Genomic DNA, 26,783 nt, shown 5'->3' on the forward strand with positions numbered 1-26,783 from the left:
CTTTAAATTTCAGCTTAGTATTTTTTTTCGTTTTTGAGCTATCGTGTTGACAGACAGGCAGGCGGACATACGAACAGACAACAGAAAATGGACTAATTAGCGTCAATATTTTTAAGCTTTACAAACTTGGCACTATACTTAATATACCTTGATATATTTCATATACATGGTATAAAAAGCGGATTTTAGTTAATTGAAAATATTAATTACAAGCAAACTTTTTTAACTAACTTGAGAAGAATTGATGAGGCTTTTCAGGGACATATCCACAATGGTTTGCTTTAAAAAGACGAACTTTTTTTTTGCAAAGTTTTTATTGTTTAGCTAAGAATTTTTGAGTTTTGAACTGATTACTACAAGTAGAAGTTACGACTGAATATTAATTATTTTTCAAAAGAATTCAATTTTGCAGGACTATAATTTTGTATTGTGTTATTATAATATGTAAACAAAGGAAATATTTTTTTGAACAAGTTTAATGAAATTTTATTACGTAGGAGTAGGTATAATTTTTTCGTGAAGAGAAAATATTAATATTTAAAATGTATGTCATTTTAAACAGGAAATCCCATTCATTTTTCTTAAAATAACAAAATAATATATTTTTATTTATCCATTATAAAAATATAATAATAAAATCATAAATTATGCCAGAGAAAGAATGAACTTCTATGCAAATATATTACCTGTCAAAAGAAATGTAAGTAATCATTAAAAAAAAGCATGTTGGTAATTATAATTAATTAACAAGTATTGTTTAATTAATAAAATAACACATATGTTATAAATGTATACATTATAGACCGTGAACCCAAAAAATAAGGTGATATTTGAATTTAAACTGCGCGCGTTTGTTGTGCATTATGAATTACTTCCGCCCGGCCAAACATCAACAACGAATATTATTTGAACGTTATGCGTCATTTGCGTAACGCTTTCCGCCTAAAAAGGCCGGAATTGTGGAAAGACAATTCATGGTTTTTACACCATGATAATGCACCATCCCATACTGCACTCATAATTCGTAATAATTTCGTCAAAAACTCAACCCATATCGTTCCGCAACCACCGTATTTACCCGATCTGGCGCCGTGCGACTTCCGGCTGTTCAGCAAACTCAAAAGACCGCTCCGGGGACACCGTTTTGATACGATAGAGGAGATAAACTGCAGTAAAAATAAACAAGAAATCGGAAAAATACAAAAATCGAAAAATTGATTTTCATGAATTCGACACTCGAGATACGGCGAAAGTTTTTCATTTCTCAAAACTCGACAAGTTATTGCCTTTATTTTTATGCTATTTTATCATAAAGATCAATAATAATCAAAAGACATTGACGTTTAGATTTGAATACAAAATTTAGTTAATAAACAGAATTAAAAAATTTCATTTTTTTATTACCAAACTTATATTTGTCAATCCTGCAAATAATGGCAAACGGAGATTTAAAATAATTTCACTTTATTGTAAGCATTCGATCTATTATACCTAAATAAAATTTTAATTAATGTTTTATAACTAATTGATTAATTGAATTATTACATGCTAGTCTAATGTTTATATATGATTTAAAAATATAAATAATAGTACAATACCATTTTGATCTATTTTTATCTACAGACAAACTTATATATACTTCATTAGCATCATAAATATAGCAACCTCTTCAAATAAATAAAACCTCTTCATATATACAAATAGACAAAAACAATTCACGTAATCAAATCGTTAAATAAATACATTTTTGAAAAAAATATTTTTTAATATGACGTTAATCAGCACGGGTTTTTAGGAAAATCATAAAACTCAAACATTCAAATATTTGCTATACAGGAAAAATAACTTCATGGAAAAATGATGATAGATTTTAGACGCCCTTTTAAACAGCTAGTTTTCCATTTAACGATTTGGTTGTTTGGTGCTAAAAACTTAAAATTTTTATACGATTTGAAAGATCTAACCATTGTAGTAGCAAAGCTATGAAAACCCTTCAGCAGTTTTTTTCTAATACATTTATAGTGAATTAATTCATTTAATCATTTGAAAATCTCATTTAAAACAAGAAAAAAACAATTGACTGAGTTAGTTGTTAAAATACTCCGTATAGAAAGTATTGAATGTCTGAGCTTGCTTTATTTTTAATAAATTAAAAACGTTTAAAAAATCATCACAATTATGGCGGCCGAACAACCGCTATTTTGGTTTTCATAGTTTGGTTTTCGAACACCTGGTATCTGCTAAGCTACTGGTAAATTCTCAACTCTATCTTTTATAGTAGGAGAAAATAGACCCCCTGTCCTACTTTGCGACCTCACGGGTAAACAATGGTGATTACGGAAAAAGATTTCAAAAAAAATTTTAATCTTTTATTAGGAACGTTTAAACTTTTGTAATATTTTTATCGATTTACAAGATTGGTCCTATCCAATTGACCTATTCTGCTCATTTACGATCTCAAGTTCACTTTTTACGCCCTAAGCACGCTACAAATTTGAGCTTGATATCTCGTTTCGTTTTTGAGTTATCGTCCTAACATACAGGCGGACAAATGGAAATGAACTAATTAGGTGATTTTATGAACACCTATACCAAAATTATGTTCATATGATCAACATTTTTAAGCGTTACAAACTATATTCAGGGTATAAAAGTCGGCTTTACCTTGATGTGATTTGGTTTTTTTCTGTCAAAGAAATTAACAGGATAGTATTTTTCTAATCGAATAATGTTCAATTTAATCTTTTAAATAAAAAACAAACTTTAAGTTAAAAGTTTTAACAGTAATATCATGGTCTGAGATCGTAGATATAACATAAAACAGTAACATAAAACTTTAATATAAATGACCTTTTCTCAGTTACTTTCAACCACTTTTAGAATAAAATTTATGTCCAGAAAAAAATTCTTGAAAAAAGACAATCACGAACATATGAGCAGGAACAAAAGAAGCACTACATAGATTTTCATGATGCCTCAAATACCTTCCCAGTTGAGAAAAACGAAGAGCAGGTTTTTGCGTATTTGTCTACAATCATTGCACTACCGTGAGCCTGTTATCATAGTTCTATTTAAGTAACCGGTTGTTGTATGACAAAATGATTTTCAGAATATGCCACTATAAATAACTTTAACTATATTTTAGAAAGTAGCATGAAAAATTGATAACATCGTAGTTTCTCAACAAAAAAATGATGCGTCAAGCACAACCAGGAAAAGAATCATATATGTAGTTCTTATATTATTTTCGTTCTTGTTAGAAAACAAATTACTTATATGTATACGGACATATAAGGATTTAGTGGACATTTGCAAAAAGGAAAACAAAAATCTTTTCTGAAGAAAATATTATATGTAACTACCATCAATAATAATATAAAAAAACGAAGAAAATAGAAAGTAAACTTTTCCGTGATCCAAGTGTATTTTGATTATGAATGAATAGATGTAATATTCTTTGGGATTGATCTTTTGATCTAAAAAGGATTGTAAAATTTTAAATCTTTTCGTTTTAACAATTTTTATAGTACGTTCATTAGTGAAATTTGTAGCCCAGCTTGTGTGTTTTGTTGTAACTTGGTTTTTTATATTGTACTATTCGTACTGAAAATTAAAATTTTCGCTTTTCGATCTACCAGGGGGACGGACATGAACATTGTAGATATTTCAATGTTGTAATATCGTTTGCATTGATTTGAGGTTGTGAATATCGTTTGTACGATTCTAATTCTAAGTGTACTTCATTGATATTTTTTGTTCTATTACCTTTCCAATGAGATATCCAGGATGGGTCATTTTAATTCATTATGGCTTATAGCTCGTTTTCTTGTTAACTAATCAAAAAATAACTTGAACAAAAGTTTAGGAGTTTAATGACAGTACTTAGTACTGCCAACGTATTAGAGCTAATTCTTCGCGTCGGGTTACTTTATTAGCCAATTTATATCGTAAAAGGTAAGGAACATAAGAGCATTTTAAATTAGAAAATTAATCCTCATAAAAAAACTTTTTTATTTAAAACATTATTTAGAAAATCGTTAGTTTCCGTAGGAAATGCTACGGAGAAATACTTGATCTAAAAGTTGTCAAAGACAATAGACTGTGTCCACGACTTTGACTTGAAATTCTAGTTTCAAGGTCATTAAACCTTGATTTTGAAAACTTAACCTGAACTTAAAAGTTGTTAACACAGACGATTGGTCTTATATTGTTCTTGATAACTATTGTCTAAGATATTTTTCTAAAGCTAGCGTATTTTCTTTCGATTAAATGCAATATTTACATATTTTTAAGTCGCATTAATTTTTTTATGGCATGGTCCGAGCAGGATACTCAAAAGTTTTGCCTACCCCAAATTTTTCCAAAGTGAAAATCTCTGTATATCCCACTATATGTTTATACAGATATTGAGAGTTGTAAAACACGTAATTTGATTTTTTTGAAGAAAAATTCATTATATTTAATATATATATATCCTGGATATAACATTTATGAAAGATATAAATAGCTTGAGCTTTTCTGGTTTTGGGACTATTTTATAAATAGTACCTACATTTATTTGTTATAAATAACTGCTAAAAACACTACAATTGTTATCAGAACAATATTCCATTACTTATTATAAACAATAGAAAAACGCCTGAAGTAATATAAAATTATCTACATTCGTTCCAAATTGGCCATCATCCATCGGGGTTTATGAATATAAATGTTCTTTTTTTTATAAACTACCGAAGTTTTATTATAATACTAGAGTGATACCCACCCGCTTCGCAACAAGATTGCTCTCGCTTATCCCCTTTCTATAACGCGAAATAATTATAAAGATTGTTTTACACGGGTAAAATATATGTATGGTTTTCTATTTTTTAATTGTGTAATAAACACAATTATTCATTGAGTATATTAGAAAAGATAGCCGTGAAATATTTTATATTGATTATTTTTACTAATCTGTAATTTTTAGAAATCTGTAATTTATGGTAATGTCAAATTAATTTTAATTTTTTTTTTTTATTAATATATATTCATAAATTATATATCATGTGTTATTCTGAAGTATGAGCTATATTGCTGTACAGTTTCATTAAAAATCATTCTCTAGTTTTAGCGTGAAAGCGTAACAAACAAACAAACAAACAAACATGCTTACTTTCGCATTTATAATATATAGAGATAGAGATACAGGGTTTTAAAAAAACATCTTTATCAACCAACTACGAGTATCTATATCAAATGGTAAGTTTTCTTAAGATGGCTGAATTTCGGATAAAAAAATAGAGCATTGTTCCCATGGAAACGGCTGACATGTAAAAATGTAGCTGTACCAGGACTTCATTGATTCGTTCTCATCCAAGCGTTGTAAATTTTAAAAACCAGCGCTCCCTATATTTCTAAAATCAGTGGCTCCCATACTTTTCCCTTTCGTAGACCATTTTCTAGTTTTTTAGTACATGGATAGGCCTCTTGCAAGGCATTTCTGAATTAAGACAGACCCGGGCCCGTAACAAATTGTACAAGTTGGCAATTATTTTTGGAATTCTTAATCTACCCTTCGCTCTTCGCGACCCACAATTACGCGAAACCTGTATGTAATGATTTATTTTCTTAGACCTTCTATTCTTATTTTCTCTACTGCAGATCCATACCATAGGCTTCCTTCGTCTTCGATTGGAACCCAAAAGTTCGATACAAATAATTTGGTAAAGACTGATTTAACCCAAACCGGGTACGAATGAGAGCCAGATATTGTTTCGATTTTTAACGAATACAAAACTTTTAAATTTTTTCAAAAGAAATGAATATGTGACTTGATTTTAGAAAAAATCCGTCATGTTTTGTTAGAAAAAATCGTCACATTCTGCTATTTAATATAAACAACGTCGCGTCGTTTAAAAATATTTATACATGGTAAGGCGACGTAATGTACATAATTAATTACCACAAAAGGATGCATCCGTTGACCCACTTTAAATGAGAATGTTTTTGCATTTTATGAATCCATTCTTGTCACGTCGTCGCTTTGTTACTTTATAACCAAACAATGCAAATATCTTGTTTCTGAATTTTGAATTCTTTTTATATACGATTTACCACAAACATTTTTCTAGCTTTTCACTTTAAAAAGAAAACATTAACAAGCTGATAGTTAAGTTAAATAAATAAAATGACATATAGAAAATTTATCATCACTATAATCACGTGATAAAAGAGTATGTATTTTTACAAGATCTGATTATACCATGTATATATGAAATATACAAGGTGTTCTGTTATTGACTGCAGATCGTTGGGATACAGAATAAGCTCATAAAAACAAAGGAAAAAGTTATTTACCAATTTTCGATCTGGGACCTACTTTGAGAGATAATTAACCAACTAAATTAATATAATATTAATACAAAGTAAATAGTTTTATCGAATCACAGTTCACTTAGATATAAAAGGCAATACCAGCCTATAACAAGATTTGTCAACAAAGGGCGAATTTCTTGAAAACGGGACGTGCTTGATAAATTTTGCGCTTAGATTCAGCACGTCAAAAACCATTAAAAAAATAATCTCATGCTTCTGGGACAAAATTTATGTTGACTAGTGTTATTTTTTTTGAACCATTGTGTAATAATTTTAAATATAATATCTCATTTCAAAATATAATAATCATAATGATAAATTATAATAATATTTTCATCAGATGGACATAATAATTAATGATCTCCAACCATTTTACATATTACATATGTTTGTTTGTTTTAGATTTCCAAGTCTGTCAGTCTGTAATCAGTAGAGTTCAGTACTCAGTAGTCACATACATTCATTGTAAAATGAAATCCGTAGAGAAAAATTAAATAAATTTATTTGTTTTTCATATAACAGTTTTAGTAGTATAAAGTGTAAGTTCCTGTATATATGTGTTATTTACACCTTAAAATTTATCTACTACACGTTTCTAGTAACTAAAGGGTTTTCCATTGAGAGCGATAAAATCTTCAACTTAAACAATTTATATGAGATATGAAACATTAGTATGAAAGTTGGTAATAACGTCAAAAAGATTTGATTTCAGGGGAGCAGGATTTTAGGTATTTTTCTTATTGAAATAAGGTAAGGGTGAAATACTTCTAATATCCGAGAGCTTTTGCGTACAAAGGGTTTGGGGGAAGTACCCACAAGGTAAAATGATACCTCATTGTTTAAAGTGAACCATGAAAGCCATCTATAAAAATTTCAATTTAATCTCTTATCTATGGTGAGACAAATTTCAACGTAAAATTTCTTTTTTCTGTTAGTTCCCCCTGCTGGTTTTTTAACTCTTGGCTTCTGCTGACTTGAAATAATATTATAACACATTTTAAGGCGTAGATATAATGAATTTTATGGTCAGTTTTTATGTGCGATATTCAAATATGTCGTTACGGGTACAATGATTTCCTTAATATTGGCTAAAATGATCCCTATTTTGCGTGTATAATTATAATAGATAAATTGACTGTGTTGATTTAGATGATTTTACCAGCGATTTTTGTTTCTATGCTTATCGTTGATGCAATGTAAAAGATTAATTAATATTTTAACTGTTTGGTAAAAAACACATCGGGATCATTCTACCCATCTATTCTTTCAAGGCCGATAAAACGACCCTTATTGAGAAATATTAAATAGTTCTAAAAATTTGTACAAAACAAAAGAAATGGGTTGTGATTGCATGACATTATTGTCGTTGCTGATACTGCGCCAGATATTATTATCATAATTGAAAAAGTTATTCAAATCTTTTTAGATTGGCTGTAATTTTAATATGATTTAGTTTTCAAATACAATTCGAAGGTCGCTCTCAAGTGAAAAACAGTGAAAAACGTACTTCACGCCCATCTAATTTAAATAAGAGAAGAAAAAATTTGAAATTTGAAAAATTCTACAAAATGATTTGTTAAAATTTACTCTCGAAAACGTTGTACCATATAGAAAGTGTAATTTTTAAGGCAATTTGTGTGATATATGATTCCATAGGTGAATGTAATCCATATAGTTTCCTGGGAGGCGTGCATACGAAAAATGCATTTTTCGATTACTCATTGATGCCTTTATTTGTATTACACCTCACGTTTCGATAACGTTTCTATGTTCTGATTATTTACTGAACCAGTAAAAACTTTTTAACAAATGATGTATGATGAATGATTAACTAACATTGACTCATATGTAAAAAGCATGATAAAAGCTAATGAAAAAATATTTAACAATTTGCTTACGTTTTTCAACAACGCATTAGTACTTTTCCAATATAATTTACATAGCGAAGCTACTCATCGAAGCTACGCTTGCCATTTGGCTGGTATTATATATCCCAAAAATTTTCATTAAATTCTTTTTCAAATTAGAAATATAGTCCGCGTGACTGCACAATTTTTCGAAAGTGCTGCGTTTTCAAATGAGCATGATAACATCATATTTAAGCTATCAGTCTGAATAAACACAACAGGAAATTTGTCGTGTTGACACCTTGACCTCTTGATAACATTAATAACAATTTAGCAGAAGTGAATTATGTATGTATTGGAAAACAAAAAAAACTTGAGTACGGCATGTTCCAGTTGAAAGACCAACTCATCGATGCAGCATTTTTGTTGGTCAAAATATTTGATCATATTTGTCATAGTACCCGACAAATTACATGCTGCGTGTTTTCAGACCGATAACTTAAATATCATGTTATCATGCTCATTTGATAACGGAGAATTTTCGAAAAAAGTCGTAGAGAGAAAGTTTGATTGACTCGTCAAAAGGAATCCACTCACGAAATTTCAAGTATGTATTAATCATATAATAAAATGAGTGCTGTCCCGTAGGCTAATAAATTTATGATATCTGATATACAAGTTATTTAATTTAAGTTTTAATTTCTATCACTGTTAATGAAAATCCCTTTATATTCGAGTATGGTACAATAGACACATACTGCTTTATACAATCACAAAAGGTTATAATGTAATATATTATTCTAAATATAGTAATTTAAAAAAAGCTTTGAGGTGTAGGTATATGGTATCCATCTATATACCTATTGTATTGAGTGACACACATTTACTGGGCATTTTACTGAAGTGTACAGTATGGTTTTGAAATTCCAGCAATGAAAGTTGGGAAGAGTGAAATTAAAATTCACACAATATATAAGTCAGTATAGACTCAGCCACTTTCCTTTAAATTGCCTAAACGACTACTTAAAATCCCCTAGATTGAAATTAAATCCCTTAAATTAGTTAACTAAAGTAAATGAAATTACCAAATTTCAAGTGCTCGCTCTGAATGAATCACTCTTTTTTTCTTCACAAAATAAATCAGGCTTTTCTATAATGCACAAATAGTAATTAAATAAATGAAAATGTCAATTAATTAAACTGAAACATATGTCCGTGTTTTAAAAATTAAACAATTCTAAACATAATAGGTCTGTCATTTACCTGACTTAGAGAAGTAGACACTGATTACTTTTATTGATATTGGCATGTCAATATGGAAATGTTTCGCTAGTTGACATATCGATTATCATATTTGATGTAATAATTTGTTGAGTTAATAATAATCAATAAGCATGTTTTTAATTGTAATTGATAGTTTATTAATAAAATTTTAATAATTTCTGTCATTCTTTTCTACTTAAATTTAATGAAGATTGTGAATCCTTTGGACATTGTATATTTCGAATTCTATGTTCATACAAACATCGAATTATGATCGATTTCTTTATGGCAACGTAACTTCTAAACGGAAGAATCGATTTTGATTTGTTTGTTTGTTTGAAAGGTAATTTCCTCCGTTTAGTAACTACGATGCCACAGACAGGCATACAGATACACAGGCACGTTAAACTTTGTTAGTCGGGGGATAAATATCAAAATTTTGGTTCTCCAAAGCTGCTCACCTGCACAGCAGATGATCTATCATTTTATACCGTACGATTGACATTTGACTGTTGACAAAAAATTTATTTTTGACTGTTTCTGTGGGGGGGGGGGAGGAATATACAAAAATAAGACCACTGGAGTTTCCGGCAACATCCGGAATAATAATCTTTAAGCTTTTCTGAGCCAGAATCAATTAACAAAATGAGCTCCTTTATTTTTGCACATTCAACTCTATCTAGCGCCTGTTCTAATAAAATCTTTCACTATAAAAACTCTTTACTTTGATACACTGTGTACATAGTATCACAGATGCCTACCCTCAACCCGAATCGCAAACAACAACTATAGAAATGTCATATCCGATTACTTATTTCATCATATTTAGTGCCTTTTACAAATGTGACAGACTTTTATTGTGCAGACACATATTATATTTATACCATAAAATTGTTGGGTTAAGTATCACATTAGTATTATTGTGCAAGAGTTTTTTTCTTGATGTCCATAATGATTGATCATAACATTTGGACTAGACAACTTTATGCCTATGAAATATGACATTTTTGATGTTGATAGATTTTTTTCCAGCTCGACATTTTTATATACATTATTTTGTCAACAATTTTAATCAAATTTGTCTTTCTGTATCTCTCGTTCAAACGGCGCCAACTATCATCAATTGGAAAACTTTTCTGATAATTATAATTGACTTGATAATCTTTATTTAGTTAGACACAAGCCTGTTAAGTTAAGAAACCATTTCGTAAGCTAAATGAGCATTTTGCTTACGCTCGATTTAAAACATAAATAACTTTTATTTTTCAAATGAAATATGTGGTTGAAACTTTTGCTATGTTTATATAATTTTATCTATTTTGATTATGAATTTTTTCAGATTTTTTCAACCTAAAAGTTTTTAAAAATATGTTTTATTCAAGTCCCTCAGAAATTGTGATAGAGCAGGCGTTATATAGAGTTCAGTATGCAAAATTCGAGGACCACAGTTTGTCAATTGTTCAGAAAAGTGTATAGATTAATATTCCGGATGTTGCCAGAAACTCTTTTGGTCCAACTTTTGTATATCCCTCCTCCACCCAGAAACAGTTAACAGCTACCAGTTTTTTTCCTAAAGTTCACCGTTTTTGAGTTATTCACAGTTTAATGCTTGGAAAAACTCCAGACAGGTTATTTTAAAGTGGAAAATTAATGCAAATAAATAAAATTTTTTGAGCAAATAGGGTTTCTGGCAACATCTGGAATATTAATCTATACGCTTTTCTGAACAAGAAACAAATTAAATTGACAAAATGCGGTCCTCAAATTTTGCACACTTAACTCTATCTAGCGCCTAGGCCTGCTCTAAGAGAATTTCTCGCATCACGAAAATAAAGATATAAATTTCAGAAATTTTCTGACCTGTGCATTATTCGTTAGTTAAATTTAAGTCGTACTCGTTACATAGGTAAATTAGAAAACTTTATAATTCTCTGCACTAATGTTTTCACTCTCAAACATCATTCAATGATCACGAAATCAATCTATTTTTAATAAGCTAGAAAAAAAAATTTATCTAATAAAATACTTTTTGTTTTTTTTTTGCTTTTGACTACTGAACCTGATGCTTGAGTGGAACCAATTCGCATTTTTATACGCGTCAACGAGATTTTAGTCGAAAAAAAATACTTTTTAATATTTGTATAATATTCTGTATAATATTTTTTTTCACAAATAATTAAATTTCTCCAAAAAAATGAAGATTTTTTGAATAAAAACTATTCCTATAGGACACATTCTAAACATTGCAATTATACAGAGTCGTCTTAAAAAATAGGAATACACACCCTGTTTGAAAACAAAGATATCACTCAACTTTCAATATATACCCATCTAAATCCTAAATTAGTGTCCCAATTGGCGCTTTGTAAGTAAAGTATACACACAACAATCGAATTCAAGAAGAATGAACTGATCACATTTAATGGTTTTTTGAGATAATTTATCATTTTCGTGTTTCTGTGTGTTTTTACTAAAATAATAAATAAGCTTGAAATAAACACTGAGCTTTTTATTTTGTTTTTGCTGTGTTGCTTTTTTTTGTTTATTTGTAAATATCGAATTGTGTGCGTGTGTGTGCGTGTGTGTGTGTGTGTGTGTGTGTGTATGTGTGTGAGTGTGTAAAATATACGTGTTTTTCGTATTAAAAAAAGAGCTTTTGTTTTTAAGTGATTATTTATAAAACGGTTTTATGTTTGTATAAATAATATTTAAAAAAATAGCTCTACAAGTGTAGAGTTTGACATAAACAATAACGGCTCTGAACCATTAGATCGCGAACTTATAATGAAGAATTGCAAACGCATTATAACTTCATAAATATTAATTATATAAAAAAAAAAGTTTAAAGTTAAATCGTCATAGTCGTATAAATCATAAACGGTTAGTGATACAAAAAAAATTATTTAACAAAAAAAAGTAGGTAATTTAATTATCTACAATAAAGATTATTACCATTTTTGGTCTAAAGTGCACAGTTATGGAGATATAGCCTAAAACGGAGGAACTTCCCCGTCTATTTTTGTAAGGATTTTGTGCATTAATTTTCAGTACGTGATACTGAAACTATTTAAATAATAAAATAACTCCTGTAATTTAGTGCCTTATGGACAAGAGTAACTAGCTTCTATGACCTGTAGTAATACTAGTTTTTTCCTAGTGCGTGGTTTAACTTGAGTATTTTAAGTACGGATCCCTAAAAATATATACTACATCTAGGTAAATATATAAATAAATGACAATTAACAAAAGGTTCTTTATCGCGTATAATATTTTTTAGAAGGCCTGTGCTTTATATACATTGTTGAAAATTTACGAACCTGTTTTTGTACACTTACCTTTGTACAATGAAATTTCCATTATTAATTTTTCCAACATGTGAAAATGTTTTTAATTTCCGTTAAATTTCGTACATAAACGACAATTGTTGTTATTTATGTCATTTACTTGATTCTCTGACTAAGTAATTCCCCTTTTAAAGTTTTAATGACTTGAATGTAATATATTTTTCAATCTATGAAGTGTAGTATTCTTGAATATAATAAAATTTTTAGAATTTTGAGTGAAAACTATAGTACAGCTACATTTAGCTAGAAAAATTGAAACAAGTGCTAGAAAGAGACAAAAGACTTTCATTTATTATTTATAGAAAAGTTTTCATTTTCAAAAAGAAATTGCAAATTTTACATTTGATCTACAAGTTTGAATAATTTAAAAGTAATCAGGGTTTACTTTAAGTGTTTAACTTAAAATTTTTTGTGTAAAATAGTACTTCTATCGTTGATAGTTTTCGTTCGACAAGTTTTTCCGAACTGGGATTTTAATTCTAAAAAACAAAGGAGCTCATCTTTTTCTATCTTTCTTCAAAAAGAAAAATATATTCTTCCAAAATAATTCAGATATTTTTTGTTTTTTCAAAGTTTAACTATTATACTAAAATACTCGAAGAAAAATAGTTTTAAAAATCAGGTTACAGAAAGATTCAATTTTTTTTCATTTTATCTACGAATTCTAGCTCATTTAATATTTATATTATTTTATTGTTATATTTTCCTATTTTTTTACATAGAAATAAGCCAAATGGATAAATATTTCATTTTCTTTCTAAGTTTTGATTCTTAGACAAAAATGATCAATACTTACATTACGAACAAGTGAAATTTAAAAAATTTAAAAAAACTCCGACAAATTCTTAGGCTACAAAATCCTAAACTCGCCTATGAAACATACCTAAGAACACTCTCCATTAAATTGCCTTTTTCCTTAAAGCCTTTTCCAAACTGAGACAATTTGGCAGATCATCGCCAATTTTCAGTTTTTTCGGGTATAGACAAAAAAAAAATTGTCTCCGAAATTCACACTTGATACATAGCTAAGAACACTCTCCATTAAATTACCTTTCAAACAAAACCAAAAAAATCAAAAGCAGGGGTTAAAAAAATTAAATACGAGTAAAAATTGGGGCCTAGAATGTAATTAAATTTCAAAAGATATTTCATGGGTGACAATTTACTCGAATTTAAACGGTTTTTTCATGGATAGCTCATCTCAAAGTCGTATATTATCACTTCCGTATTCCTCTTTCAATAATTTGTCATGATGAGAAGAATCTAGTTTTTGGTAGCTTTTTTCTTCATCACGATTGACGTAAGAGATACTTAATATAAAAAATAATTTTCGTAGATACTCAGAAATTTTTAATTTGGAGGAAGCGAAAGGAAAAAATTTACTTAAGAAGAAATATTAGAAAGTAGGTAACAAATTTTATAAAAGTAGGTAAATAATTTCTGCACGATTTTTCGCGCAATGTCAAATGTCTAATTAATCACTCACTAGTGCTACAAATTTACATGTCAATAGTCGCACACAAACAGTAATTTGCATGCACCTGGTAAAAGCGCATTAATAGATAATTAGCTATTTTTTGCACGAAAAACTGTTTGGAAATATAATTAATTATCCTTTGTGAGTAATTGTCCTGCATGAGTAAAGAAAAAATTTGTAAAGAGAATTGCAAATAAAATTCCTTTTATAAAAGTAAAACATGTTTGGGGACAAATATAAAAGCATTTAAAAAATAGCATAACACATAATTTTCAACCTTGTTATATTAATTATAATAAAATTTCTTTGAAGTGTTTTACACGAAAATGTATGAGTTATTAATTATAGAATTTATTCTTCATAATCATGCAACTTGAAACTTACAAATAAATTGTAGAAAACAAAAAATTCAAGAAATAAAATTATCAAGATATGTAAAAATATGGTGTGATATAGGAAAACTACCTCTGTGTATGCCACCAGGTTGTACATAAGAAGAACTCTTTAAAAAAAATTTAATTGTTTTATTAAAATTTGGAAAAGATGTTGTCTCTAGAAGCCAGACTCGTCTCTATATTTTCTATAATTTTCAATTTACTGAATTGATAAATTTTACAAATATCTACCGAAACATACAACTCTTTTGAAAGCGCAGATTTTACTCGTCAATAATTTTAATATTTAGAAAACCCAAAACCTATCATATAGGGTGTCCTGGTAGTGTCTCTACCAGGTGAAGCACATCTCAAAATAGACTGTTTAAGTAAAACTGCATAAAAAGTTGCTCCAGTGGGGAGCTAAGTAGACCAATATTCAATCTTAGAATATGGGGAACTACAAAAACCTTCCACATTGTTACGCCAATGGAGGTAAGGAATAGTAAGTATGGAATTACAATAGGAAAATAGAGACGGCTTGATTTGATCAATCTCATGGCTTCCTTTTTTTATTTGCACATTTTCGTCATTGTATCTCAAAAGATGTTCAGTTTCTCCAGATCTTTAATCCTTACTTATTTGCTGACTTTTTTATTTTAAAACCATTTCTCTTGACGTCCTTAAAAAAATCGACAAAAATTCAGGCTCATTTCAAAATCGTGGGGTAAGAGATCTTGATCTGGGTGCTTAAAGTATGGACATAACATGGTCTCTGTTTACCATATTCACTAGATTTCTAGACTTTAAGAATATCTGGAAGAATTTTGAGTTAAATTGTCATGGTGTCTCCACAAGCTTAAATATTTCTCATATAAAAAACAATCATTTTTTATCCTTGACTGTCTGTGGCATCATATTTCTTTCCCAAACGGATAAACCTATTTTAATAAAGTTTTTTTGATCTGAAAGAAGATTTAATCGAGAATGTTTGCAGTTACGTTTCAAGATGACATATTAATCTCCAGAGCTTCTTTCGACATTTTAAAAGCTTTGCTTCTATCTCATGTAGACAGGGAATTTAAAACTTTTATGTAAGCTCAGATATTCTCTTAGAAGTGGGGGTGACCACTTTATCGCCACCTACTTCAATCGAAATGTAATGTTTTTTTGCGATTTTCAAGAACTTGCGAACTTCCAGAGTCCGCTAAAATTAAAATATTAGTTCCATCTATGCGCAGTTAAGAGAAATACAATAAATTTTCTACGTAATAATTTCCCATACGAGAAATAGTGAGAAATGAGATCAATGTTTGCTTTATAGTTTATTACTTTTTAAAGATTTTTCTTCTGTATAGGGGTTTTTCTGAATTTAATATTTTTTTAAATACAATTCAATGAAAACTTTTCAATTTCTTATATAGAGGTCAAACAAACATAACTGAAAACACTTACAAAATATTTGTTTTGTTTTATTTAACATATTATTGTTATTATTACTTCAATTGTTTCAATAAATCACATTATAGAGAGAAAAGAAACTTTTTCAATTTTCTGAAACAAAAAATAAACAAAAAAAAACAAAAAAATATGGCATTTAAAATAAATATTTATGAACAGTTTGTATTAACAAAAATTGAACCATTGTGACAAAAGTTTCTATAGACGAACGATTTTCATACTATTTTTAATCCATTTTACTCTTTCATTTATATATAGCGAAAACAAAGCGTTGAAGATGAGACTCTTAGAGGTTTGAGTTACTTTCTGGTTAAAAAACTTATGTGACAGATCAGAATGCCTGTTTTCGAAACAAGTTCAATATGTGTGCTGCACACCATTTCATTAGGATGATCTGGTTCCGTGTTCCATTACTCAAATGATTTGCAGTTATATATTATGCTAATTATTGATACTAAAGTATAATTTTTGATATTTCATGCTGGGTCAATAACGTTTGTCAACGCATGTATTTTACCTTACTTTTACATTTGTTCAGTACCTGCCCTACCTATGAAAGAAAGGGAGACTTTACATTCCGTATACAGCTATCATAGTATCATATCGATCCAATAAAAAAACAACTTTATCAAAAGTTGCAGAGTTTGATGGGGGCATCATGACCCGACTTCGGTTTGGATCTAATTCTCCAGGCTGTTTTAATAATCAATTGATATTCAGGAAAATTTTCAAGATCGCTTGAAGATCAAGGTAAAATGACTTTGGAACTTGACATATTTTTCCGAAAGCTTACTATTTTAACTACAAAACAATCCACCTTGTACAACTTAACGGGTCAAATCCATGCTCTCAAATGTGTTATCGGCTTCTGGGATATCATTTGATCGAGAATGTTTTTAGCTATGTTTCATATGCAAGTTTAGGTTTTCGTTCCCGAAATAACTAGAAAAGAGGCGAAGATCTTCAAACATCTGAGTAGATTTTTTTTTGATACAGAGCTTAGAACACTCTCGATCAAATAACCTATAAAATAATGAAAATTGGTTAATCTGTTTAGATGCTGCGATGCCACAAACGGTTAATGTAGTTTTAGATTTCGATTTCCCGAATTTAAACAAAACCTTTCTATCAAAAAGTAAATATTCAAATTTATTCAATCTTTATATACGACATAGAGATATCAAATACATATTATTCATAGCTGTATACGCGTTTGTTCAGGCTTCAAACATAACGCATAGCTGGTTCCCAAAAACCATATTCAAAAGGGCTTTTATTTTATAGTACATACACAAGGTAAATATCCTGATTGCATATGAAAATGTAGTCACGTCACGTAAGCTTAATAAAATGTCTACGTGTGCTCTATTTTTTGTGTGTTGAGAATTTTTTAATAAATAAAATATTGACAACACTTTTATTGGAGCAGTTAGAAATATTTCGCGAGTAACCTTATTTTGGCGATCGCATATGTGATAAATAATATACTTCAGGTGAGGAAGATACTTTCATGTATTTTATAGTAATACATTCAAATAAAGAGCGGTTTTATAATAAATATTTTCGCCTAAATTTGTGTTTCCCATATAAAAAATGTGTTTATAAGAAATAAATTATAGTTTAAAAAACTAAAAAAACACGCTTTATTGCACTAAAAAGTAGATAATAATTTCAATTGTAATGTAAAATTCAAAGCGTGGGGTGTGCTCTCCACATTAATTCTTTAAATTGGTTGATTTGATAGAGCATTTGCAAATGCTGTTCAACACGTTAAAATTCCAATGATTTTTTTTTAAATATATAAATTATATTATATTTTTTTACGGACATTTTAAGGATTAAATTGCATGAAAAACCGTCATCATAAATTTTTCAACGTATGAGTTAACAATTAATTAACATACAGATTTTTATCTATGCATTGCCTTAATGTCATATGAAAAGATTAGATCAATCCTTTGCAATATGGGAATGGGGTATATGGATTATTGACGATAAAATTGTTTGATAGCGATTTCGAAGAAAGTTATAGTCCTCGCAACAGTACCCTTTTTGTATAACGATTAATAAATACCTGAAACTTCATCGGTCTGAAAAAACGCAGCAGGGAACTTATCAAACACTATTACAACTTGATAACATTGATAATTATTAAGCAATAAAATATTTTGTCCAACAAAAATACTGCATCGATGAGCTTGTCTACCACCTTGAACATGCTGTACTTAAGTATTTTTTTTTTTCAATACATACAAAGTTCACTTTTGTTGAATTGCTTTTATAATTGTTTATGTTATCAAGTGGTTCATAGTGCCCGTAAAATACTCTGCTAAGTTTTTTTAGATTGATAACTTAAATATGACGTTGATAAATAAAGCCGTAGAGGTTTGGTAGACTCGCCAAAAGGAAATCACTCAAGAAATTTCAATTATGTATTAATCATTTAACAGAAAGAATGCTGTCCCGCGGACTATTATTTTATATAGTTATAGGCAATAAATTTGTATGAAATTTTTTTTTCTACTTTTATAATTAAAAATATTTTTAAAATTTAAGTAAAAATACAATTAAAAAGGTGTTATAAATAGAAAAAGGTCAGCAAATTAAGGATACCCCTAGGAAAAATTTAGTTTCATTTTGTAACAGGAATATAGCTTGGAATTCCAATCAAATAAATATTTTGTGCTTTCACCACAAAAACCACAACAGGGTTCATCTATGTACGTATCGGAATCGTATTTGAAAATGGCATTTCTGACTTATATTCGTTCATTCAGATCCGTGTTACATACAACCGCATATGCATAGTCAAATAAAGGATAGATTTATGATGGTATTTTGTAAATATATCGTATATTAAATTCTATATGAAATATAGTAACACATTATTTCATACAAATCGTGTGAAAATAACCTTTAAAGGTTAGACCATCAGCATTCTGATAAATAATTGTATTCATTTCGTGTCGATTGTAAAATACTGTGTGAAAAACTGATTATTTATTTCGTTTTTTTAGTAATTGACAATTGACGTAGAGGCTCCACCAGTTAATAAATATGGCTGACTTTAGGTTGCAAATTTAAACACAATACATGTGTTTTATATGAAATATTATATTATTTACAACTTTTTTGATTCTTCGATTAATTTTTCTTTGTCGTAGTGCCTCATTTAGTTTTGACTTCGTGTCAACTTTAGTATTTAAATCAGGCGATGAATATAAAACTTTGTTTAAACATTATTCACATTGTAGATCTCAAAACGTAAAGATATGACAATATCTTCGATTTCGTTTTTAAGGATGAAAACAAGAAATTTCTATTAGCAAGTTTAAAGTACAGTAAATATATATAAGTTTTATGTATAAGCTTGTACTAAATATATCTCGTTCTTTTATCAAATTTTTCACATAAATATTAATACTGTTATGAAATTTGAATAAACAAAAATTACAATTTATTGTTGTTTTGTTTAGATACAATCAATTTTTTTTATCACCATTGTACATAATTTATTAAATAAGAAAAAGGTTTTCTAGAAAATTTTTGACATAACAAATCAATTTAAAAGTGGTTGATTTATAAAATATATTCTTTTAAATTATTTTTATTATGTAACACCATTACGTATTTAGTATCGAAAAACCGTTTTTTTTTTTTTTTTTTCATACATTTTTATGATAATTTATAGAAAGTTATTCTTAACTTTTTTAAGAGAGAATAATAAAAATGTGGGGATTAATTATGAAGATAATTAAAATATCTACCTTGAAGATCTCCTTGTGTTAATGGAGCCAGTTTAACATTGGAGCCATTCACAGTTTAAATGACAGCAATTCTTTAGACCTTTAAAAAGAAGAAGAATTTCAAGAAAACATTGCTTTGATAAAAGCCTTAAAAAAATTTTCGAAATTCGAGAATATATTCTTTCCAATTTTGATAAAACTAAGAATATTATTTCATCGGCTTAGAATATAAACTTCATATCTCGAAAAATTTTTAATGTCATTTTTTGTTTAAAATCGTCGAATTCTTATTTAATAATAAATGCATTTAAAAAAATGTAAGTAAGCGCAGAACTAAAGCCCTGTATCTCAGAAATATTTTTCGTTGCATTACTGTTTAGAAAACAATTGTATTTCAATCAAAAAATGTTATTTTGCAAATTTGTGCATATTTTTTGAGCTTTTTTATTATAAGCAGTCTTTAGGGTAATTTAGGTCCAAAAAATGATTCATTTGATTATAGAACGATTAACCGTAACTTTTTGAAATACATCTCCATTTTGGAAGCTACTTAACCAATCATGAAGGGAAAACTATTAAAAAAATTTTTGGGTCAAAATTATCTATAATATAAAGAGTTTTAGAACAATTCTAAACAAATTTTATTTATAAGTGGTCTTTTATTGATGATGTATAGCTCAATAGCTGCTTAAATAGGTACGGCGACAAGTTTATCACGATCTTCTATTAGAAAAGAATCCTTCTTTAGGCAGTAGACAAAACTAAGAAACCGTTTGAATTCAAACTATCTTCATACATGGTCCATTCCTTTAGAAATATCAATTTTTGTCAAATTGTAAATTTTTACAATTTTTTGACTCGATTTGTTCAGTTTTTTCGATTTCTATCATACATAAGATAAAAAATAGATAAAACTTAAAATTTTTGACATAACAAATCAATTAAACTTGTTGTGGTGGTGTATAATTTATGGAAGTAATTTTCCTTCAATTCAAACAAACAACATATACCTCGACAAAATTGAGTTGTTTTATTTATTCCGAAAACTAATTAATGAATGAATGGGAAATTTAAATAATAAAAGCTTCCCAAAATAATGGAAGTATCATTTATAATCATGAGTAATAATTATTATTTTACTTTACTACTATATGTAAGTAAAACATAGTGGAATGGTTTTAGTTTTATTACCCAGAAAAGTTATCCTGCTATTGAATCAATGCTCTGTAGACCTTGAGCCCATAACGAAACCAAATTTCTATGATTCTTTTTGTTTGAAAAGAATCAACTCCGACCAAATAGGAGAGACGTTCTTAATTCAACCCATAAATTTAACGTATAATTCGATAATTCTTTTTTTATTGGGTAAATAAATTTGAAGTTGGTACTATTTGAAAAGAAATTTCATCCCAAAGCATGGAATAAGGAATAATTGATTGTTGACTTGTTGAACCACTGAATTTTCCGTCTGTGAACCAATTCTTTTATATGTTCACCAATTTATTCGCCAATTGAGAATCGATTTTGAATTTTTGTTTATTTGAAAGAGTATTTTATTCAGATGGACCCCATAAATGTTATTACATTAAAATCAGTTAAGTAGTTTTTAAGATATGGGCTTACATATGTAAGTGACTTTGTTTATTACGTACGAAGGTAGATCTAAAACAACTAAAAGATATCAAAATGTTTTTTTGCATAAAATAGAGCAGGCGAAAAATGTGCAAAAAAAGTAAAAAATCATTTTATCGACACAATCTACAATCAATAGATCCAATTGCCCTATGTTGCTCCTTTTCGAACTCAACTTACTTTTACCGTCCTGAAGACGCCATAAAAATTTCAGTTTGATATCTCAGTTACCGTGTTTACGGACGGATTTTACCAACCCCTTTACCAAAATTCTTATTGTAGCTTCAATATTTTTAAGCGTTACAAACTTGGGACTAAACTTAGTATACCTTGATATTTTCATATACACATGGTATAACATTGCAAGAAATATCTTATCAAACATGTATATTATAATCTTATTTGTATAAAAAGTTGTATGGAGAAACGTTTAGAATAATATATCGATATGACAACTAAATAAAAATGTCAAAATATTATACGAAACTGATCTAAGTTTTTGACACCAGATAATCGATGTATCATTTAGTTTATGAACTGATCGTCAAGATTTCTATCAATTTGAAACTCAAGCAACGACCAAAACTTCTTTTTTGTTTATTAACAAACTTATGTTTCTCAATCCTCCAAAAGACAGACAAACACAGAGTCATGAAAAGGCTTCATTTTAGGCTTACGGCCTGTTAAGTCATATGTGGGTGGGTGAGTAGATGTAGTTTTGTGTTATAGTTAAAAACCGATATTAGGTAAATTTAATTACGACCATGTATCTCTATGTATGTACTATAATTTTATTAAAAACTTTTATGCGTCTATTACAGGGTGACGCCACTTTCAAGCAACTACAAATTCATTTTGCTGCCCAAAAAATTAAAAGAGCTTTATCTATCATGAAATCGCACACACAATCTTTGATTTTTGTAATTATACCTTATATTATGATCATTTATGTGAGTAGAAGATGACTGGGAACACTAAAGTATGGCTATATATCTTGTTATTTTAGTCATTAATTAGTTCGAATAAAGCAACAGTCAAAAAATTTTTTATTTTATTTTTTTTTAAATTTATTATTGCATCGAATGAATGCCCAAGAAATTGTACAAAGCACACGAGTTATCTATGTGTACTCGTCCTAGTAAAGTGGCCCAAATGATCCCATTCTATAATTGATCGACAAATATAATTCAGATAGGCAGAATACTGATTGTCAATATGGTTTTCAAATAAACAAAAAAGACAATGTTTTGCGAAAACAGGAAAAATTTTTTCTGATAATTTGAAAACTAAGTATTTTAATTTTCAAGTTTTGGTCAGGTGCCACCCTATACTATGTTTTATCGATTTATTTATTATTACAAACTTTATAGTAAAAGTTTGTTGGAGGAATTAAGTAATAAATTCTATGTAGGAAATTGACATTTTTCTTGATTGGAAACTTAAAAAATAAAGGTAAAACTGTTTTAATAAAATTAAGTACTTAGTTTTAATTACATCAACCGGAGAGTTTTTAGAATTAATTAGTACTTAATTTGAAAGACTACAGGTGAATATTTAAAACATGATGATTTTTGCGAATATTCGTCCGTAAATGATTCAAAAATAGATAGTTACAAGTAAAATAAAGCCTAAAAGACGTTTCTTGTAACGTTCAGTGATTGTGACCGAAATTTACTTTTCAATAGTTATGACATTGGACCTTTCAATGGTTGCCATATCTACTTCTAACAAATGGGATTTCGCAAAATTTAATTGAAAATAAATTTTGTTCAAAATATAATTTAACAATCAAAATATTAATTTTCTTGACTAGGAAAATTTCAAATCTCAACGATAAAAGAAAATAAGACTCTAACAAATCGAATGCAGACAACCACATTCAAATCTGTCTTACTGTTAAAATTATGCGAACTTTGACTGTTTTTAGTGTTTCGTTTCCGCGACTTTATTCTGAATATATGTCACTTGAAAGACGATCTTAGAGCCACTGGTGGAGAAACAATCTTCAGTCAAAAGCGAACCTAAATATGACACCCCCAAGGTTAGGTTAGGTTAGGTTAGAGTGACGGTCTTGGGGAGGGACACACTTGGATCATAGGGTCCGTTGTGATACCGAAAAAGGGTTGACCATCCCCGGTCACTACTCCATGAACTATTTGGAGCTGTTTAAGAACAGCAGGAGAGCTTTGACGTCAACGGACTTTAGGTCGGAGAGGTCGTCAAAGAGAGGCTGGCTCAAGTAAGTCCATTTCTTCATGAAAAGAACTGGGCTGTGACAGAGAAGATGAGACATTGTCTCCTTCTCCTCACCACTGTGACAGCTCCTGCAGTAGTCGCGATTCACCGCCAGGCCCAGGCGTTCAGCATGCCTGCCGCCCAACCAGTGCCTTGGAAGTGATATAAGATCTTCAGAACGCCTACGATTGTACTCAGACCATATTTGTCTTGTAGTACCACAAGTATGTTCCTCCCTCCATCTAAGATTGACCTTTTTTAAGATATCCTTTTTGAGGAGTAACTTGCAGTTCGCAAATGAAACTCCCGGATATTTATTGATGTTTGTGCCATTTCTGGCAAGCTCGTCGGCATCGTAATTTCCTGGAATGCCTCACCCTATGTATTCATAAATATAAAAACCTAAATAAAAGCATGTTAAAAATATTATTTCTTATAAAATAACTTCATTCGATTATTAATAATTTCTTCTTTTTAATCTATTTACTTTATTTTATAAAAACACCACATAAATGCTAATCATATTTCTGCAATTTATTCAAATCAATACACTTTAATTAACATTTAGCCAATAATAATTGCAAATATTCTGATTTCGACTAAATGTTAATTAAAATGTTACTAAATTCGGTGTTGGATACATTCATTAAACATTAAAATAAAACATTAGTTTTTAGTGAAGGTCTGGTCTATTAAGTGTACGAATCAACCGCACACTGCAGGGTAACAATTTTAATGTTTTCACAAATCCAATTTACATGTTTTTCGTATTATTCGTTATTAGTTATGTTTTCATAAGTGTTTTATTGCGTGTTACTAATATAAAACTATATACAATAATCTTAATACATATAAAGAGACCTTGAGCTCATACAGAAATGAAAAATCTGAAGTCTATCGTTTATTCTGAATTTGGAGGGCTGAAAACAAATATAACTAGAAGTGTCGAGTTTATGGAAAACGAGTTTGTCATTGTCTTGGTATTTCGAGGATTTTTATATCTGTCGAAATGTGTAACGCTTTGCAAGTGGAAATAACAGAGATGTTGCGTTAGGCGGTCCTGGTCACAAACTTGGATAATATATTTTACCAACATCATAAACAAATCTGCAAAAAATCAGAACTATCGTATTTGACTACTTTCAGGCGACCAGGTTACTGGATTAAAAATAGATCTCTGTCCATTTAAGTATAAAGCGGTAATAAGAGCACTAAATTTATGTCAGCTCTTCTTACTTCTATATTTGACGGTAAAGGCCAGTTCTGGCTTTTTGACAGCACATTTCGTAAGAACACTTTAAAAATATAAGGCAACCTCCGATAAAAAATCAGGTTTGATCGATTCCTTTGTGGCATCGAAGTTTCTAAGCGGATGAACCAATTATGATTTTTGTGTGTTTCAAAAATAATATGATCGGGACAGGTTCTCTATATTTCAAGAAAATTTCATCAGACGTTTGAAGATCATCCTCTTTTTTCTAGTTGTTTCGGGTTCGAAAACCGAAATTCGAACCTAAACCATAGTTAAGAACATTCTCGATCAAATTATTAAACAAAAATCAATATCGGTTCAACGCTTCGAAAAAAACTTACATCTATCGAGCTGAGCCTCAATTTTCTTATCAAATTTTTTTTTTTAACCATTCTTGAAAATAACAATTCTTAAATTTCTCGCTTTATTGTGGGCTCACGGCCTAAGCTGTAAAAGCCTAATAGTATTAAATACAATGGTAAACTTTTACGATTAATGTATTTAAACATAGCGTGTTTCGATAACTTAACCGTGTAGGTGTAGATTTGCGTATATGTGCGTAGAAATTTAATAGCTTACATGAAATGATATTCATATTCGAAAGTATTTTTTGATGAAAATAAGAATTTTTACATTTCCTCCGGAAATATTATCTCCATTAATAAAGACACATAATAGAATTATCACTTAGCTTAGCCCCTTGTGAGGTAGATGCTACAATTTGAGCTTAGTCAACAACCTACGGTCAATTATATTCTGTGTGTAAAATTTACTATATTATTTACGAGATAAATCTCATAAAATAGAAAAAATTAGCAGGCATAAAGGCTGCCGAATGAAGTGAAAACTCAGAACTTTTAGTATAAAAATTGGAAATTTCATAATATTTGAATTAAAATGATCAACATCAATCTGGTTTTCACACCTTTTGACATTCCGAGCAACAATTATATGCATGTTTATATGGTTTTTTATTATTTAAATATATTACGGGCTGTACAAGATTATGACAAAATATAAATACAATTCTAATATTACACAAAACGTCGGATGTATAGCTATAGATATACTGCTATAAGCGTGATCAGCATGCCGGTATCGTGAACCCATAACATTTACCCCTAACAAAAAGTACCCAACATAGCTAAAGAAGTTTTCACTTCAAAAATATCAGACATCGAACGTTCATGTAAATTTTTTAATATTTGTTTTAAGAATGAAATAAACGTATAATTTTAAGTAATTTTAACTGTTTAATATGCTTTTAAATATGAAACAACAACAAAAAACTTCACTGCTATTACAAAAATTATAAATATCTAATTATGCTATGCAGTAATACCATAAAATCCTTTTCATTATAACGAAAACATTCATAAATTGTTATGAATATTACAAACTTGCATCTTTTGTGTCATAAAATTTAATGAGATTATGAATAGAGAAATACTTTTTAAGAAATAGCTTAAGTGATACAGTCGCTGTCCGCATTGGATTTCGATTGAATTTCGGAAATTTAAATTCTAAATAATAACGTATGGAAATGTACCAAAGTCTGCATATCAATTCTAAGAAAATCATTCTTTTACAACTTTGTCCTTGATAACTTTTCCTAATATAAACTGTTAAATAATCTTTGTCCAGTCCCAATTTACCGGCAAATTTCACGGAATACATTTCTCATACGTAACGTTCTCACACTTCAAAAATTTCATATACGTAACTTACAGAAAGTTTAAAATGTTTCCGAAAAGTTTATCGCCTGGCTATGTGAATTAAATTAATTTCACAAAAATGT

This window comes from Chrysoperla carnea, chromosome 4 (assembly GCF_905475395.1).
Source record: "Chrysoperla carnea chromosome 4, inChrCarn1.1, whole genome shotgun sequence".
Classification (NCBI taxonomy): domain Eukaryota; kingdom Metazoa; phylum Arthropoda; class Insecta; order Neuroptera; family Chrysopidae; genus Chrysoperla; species Chrysoperla carnea.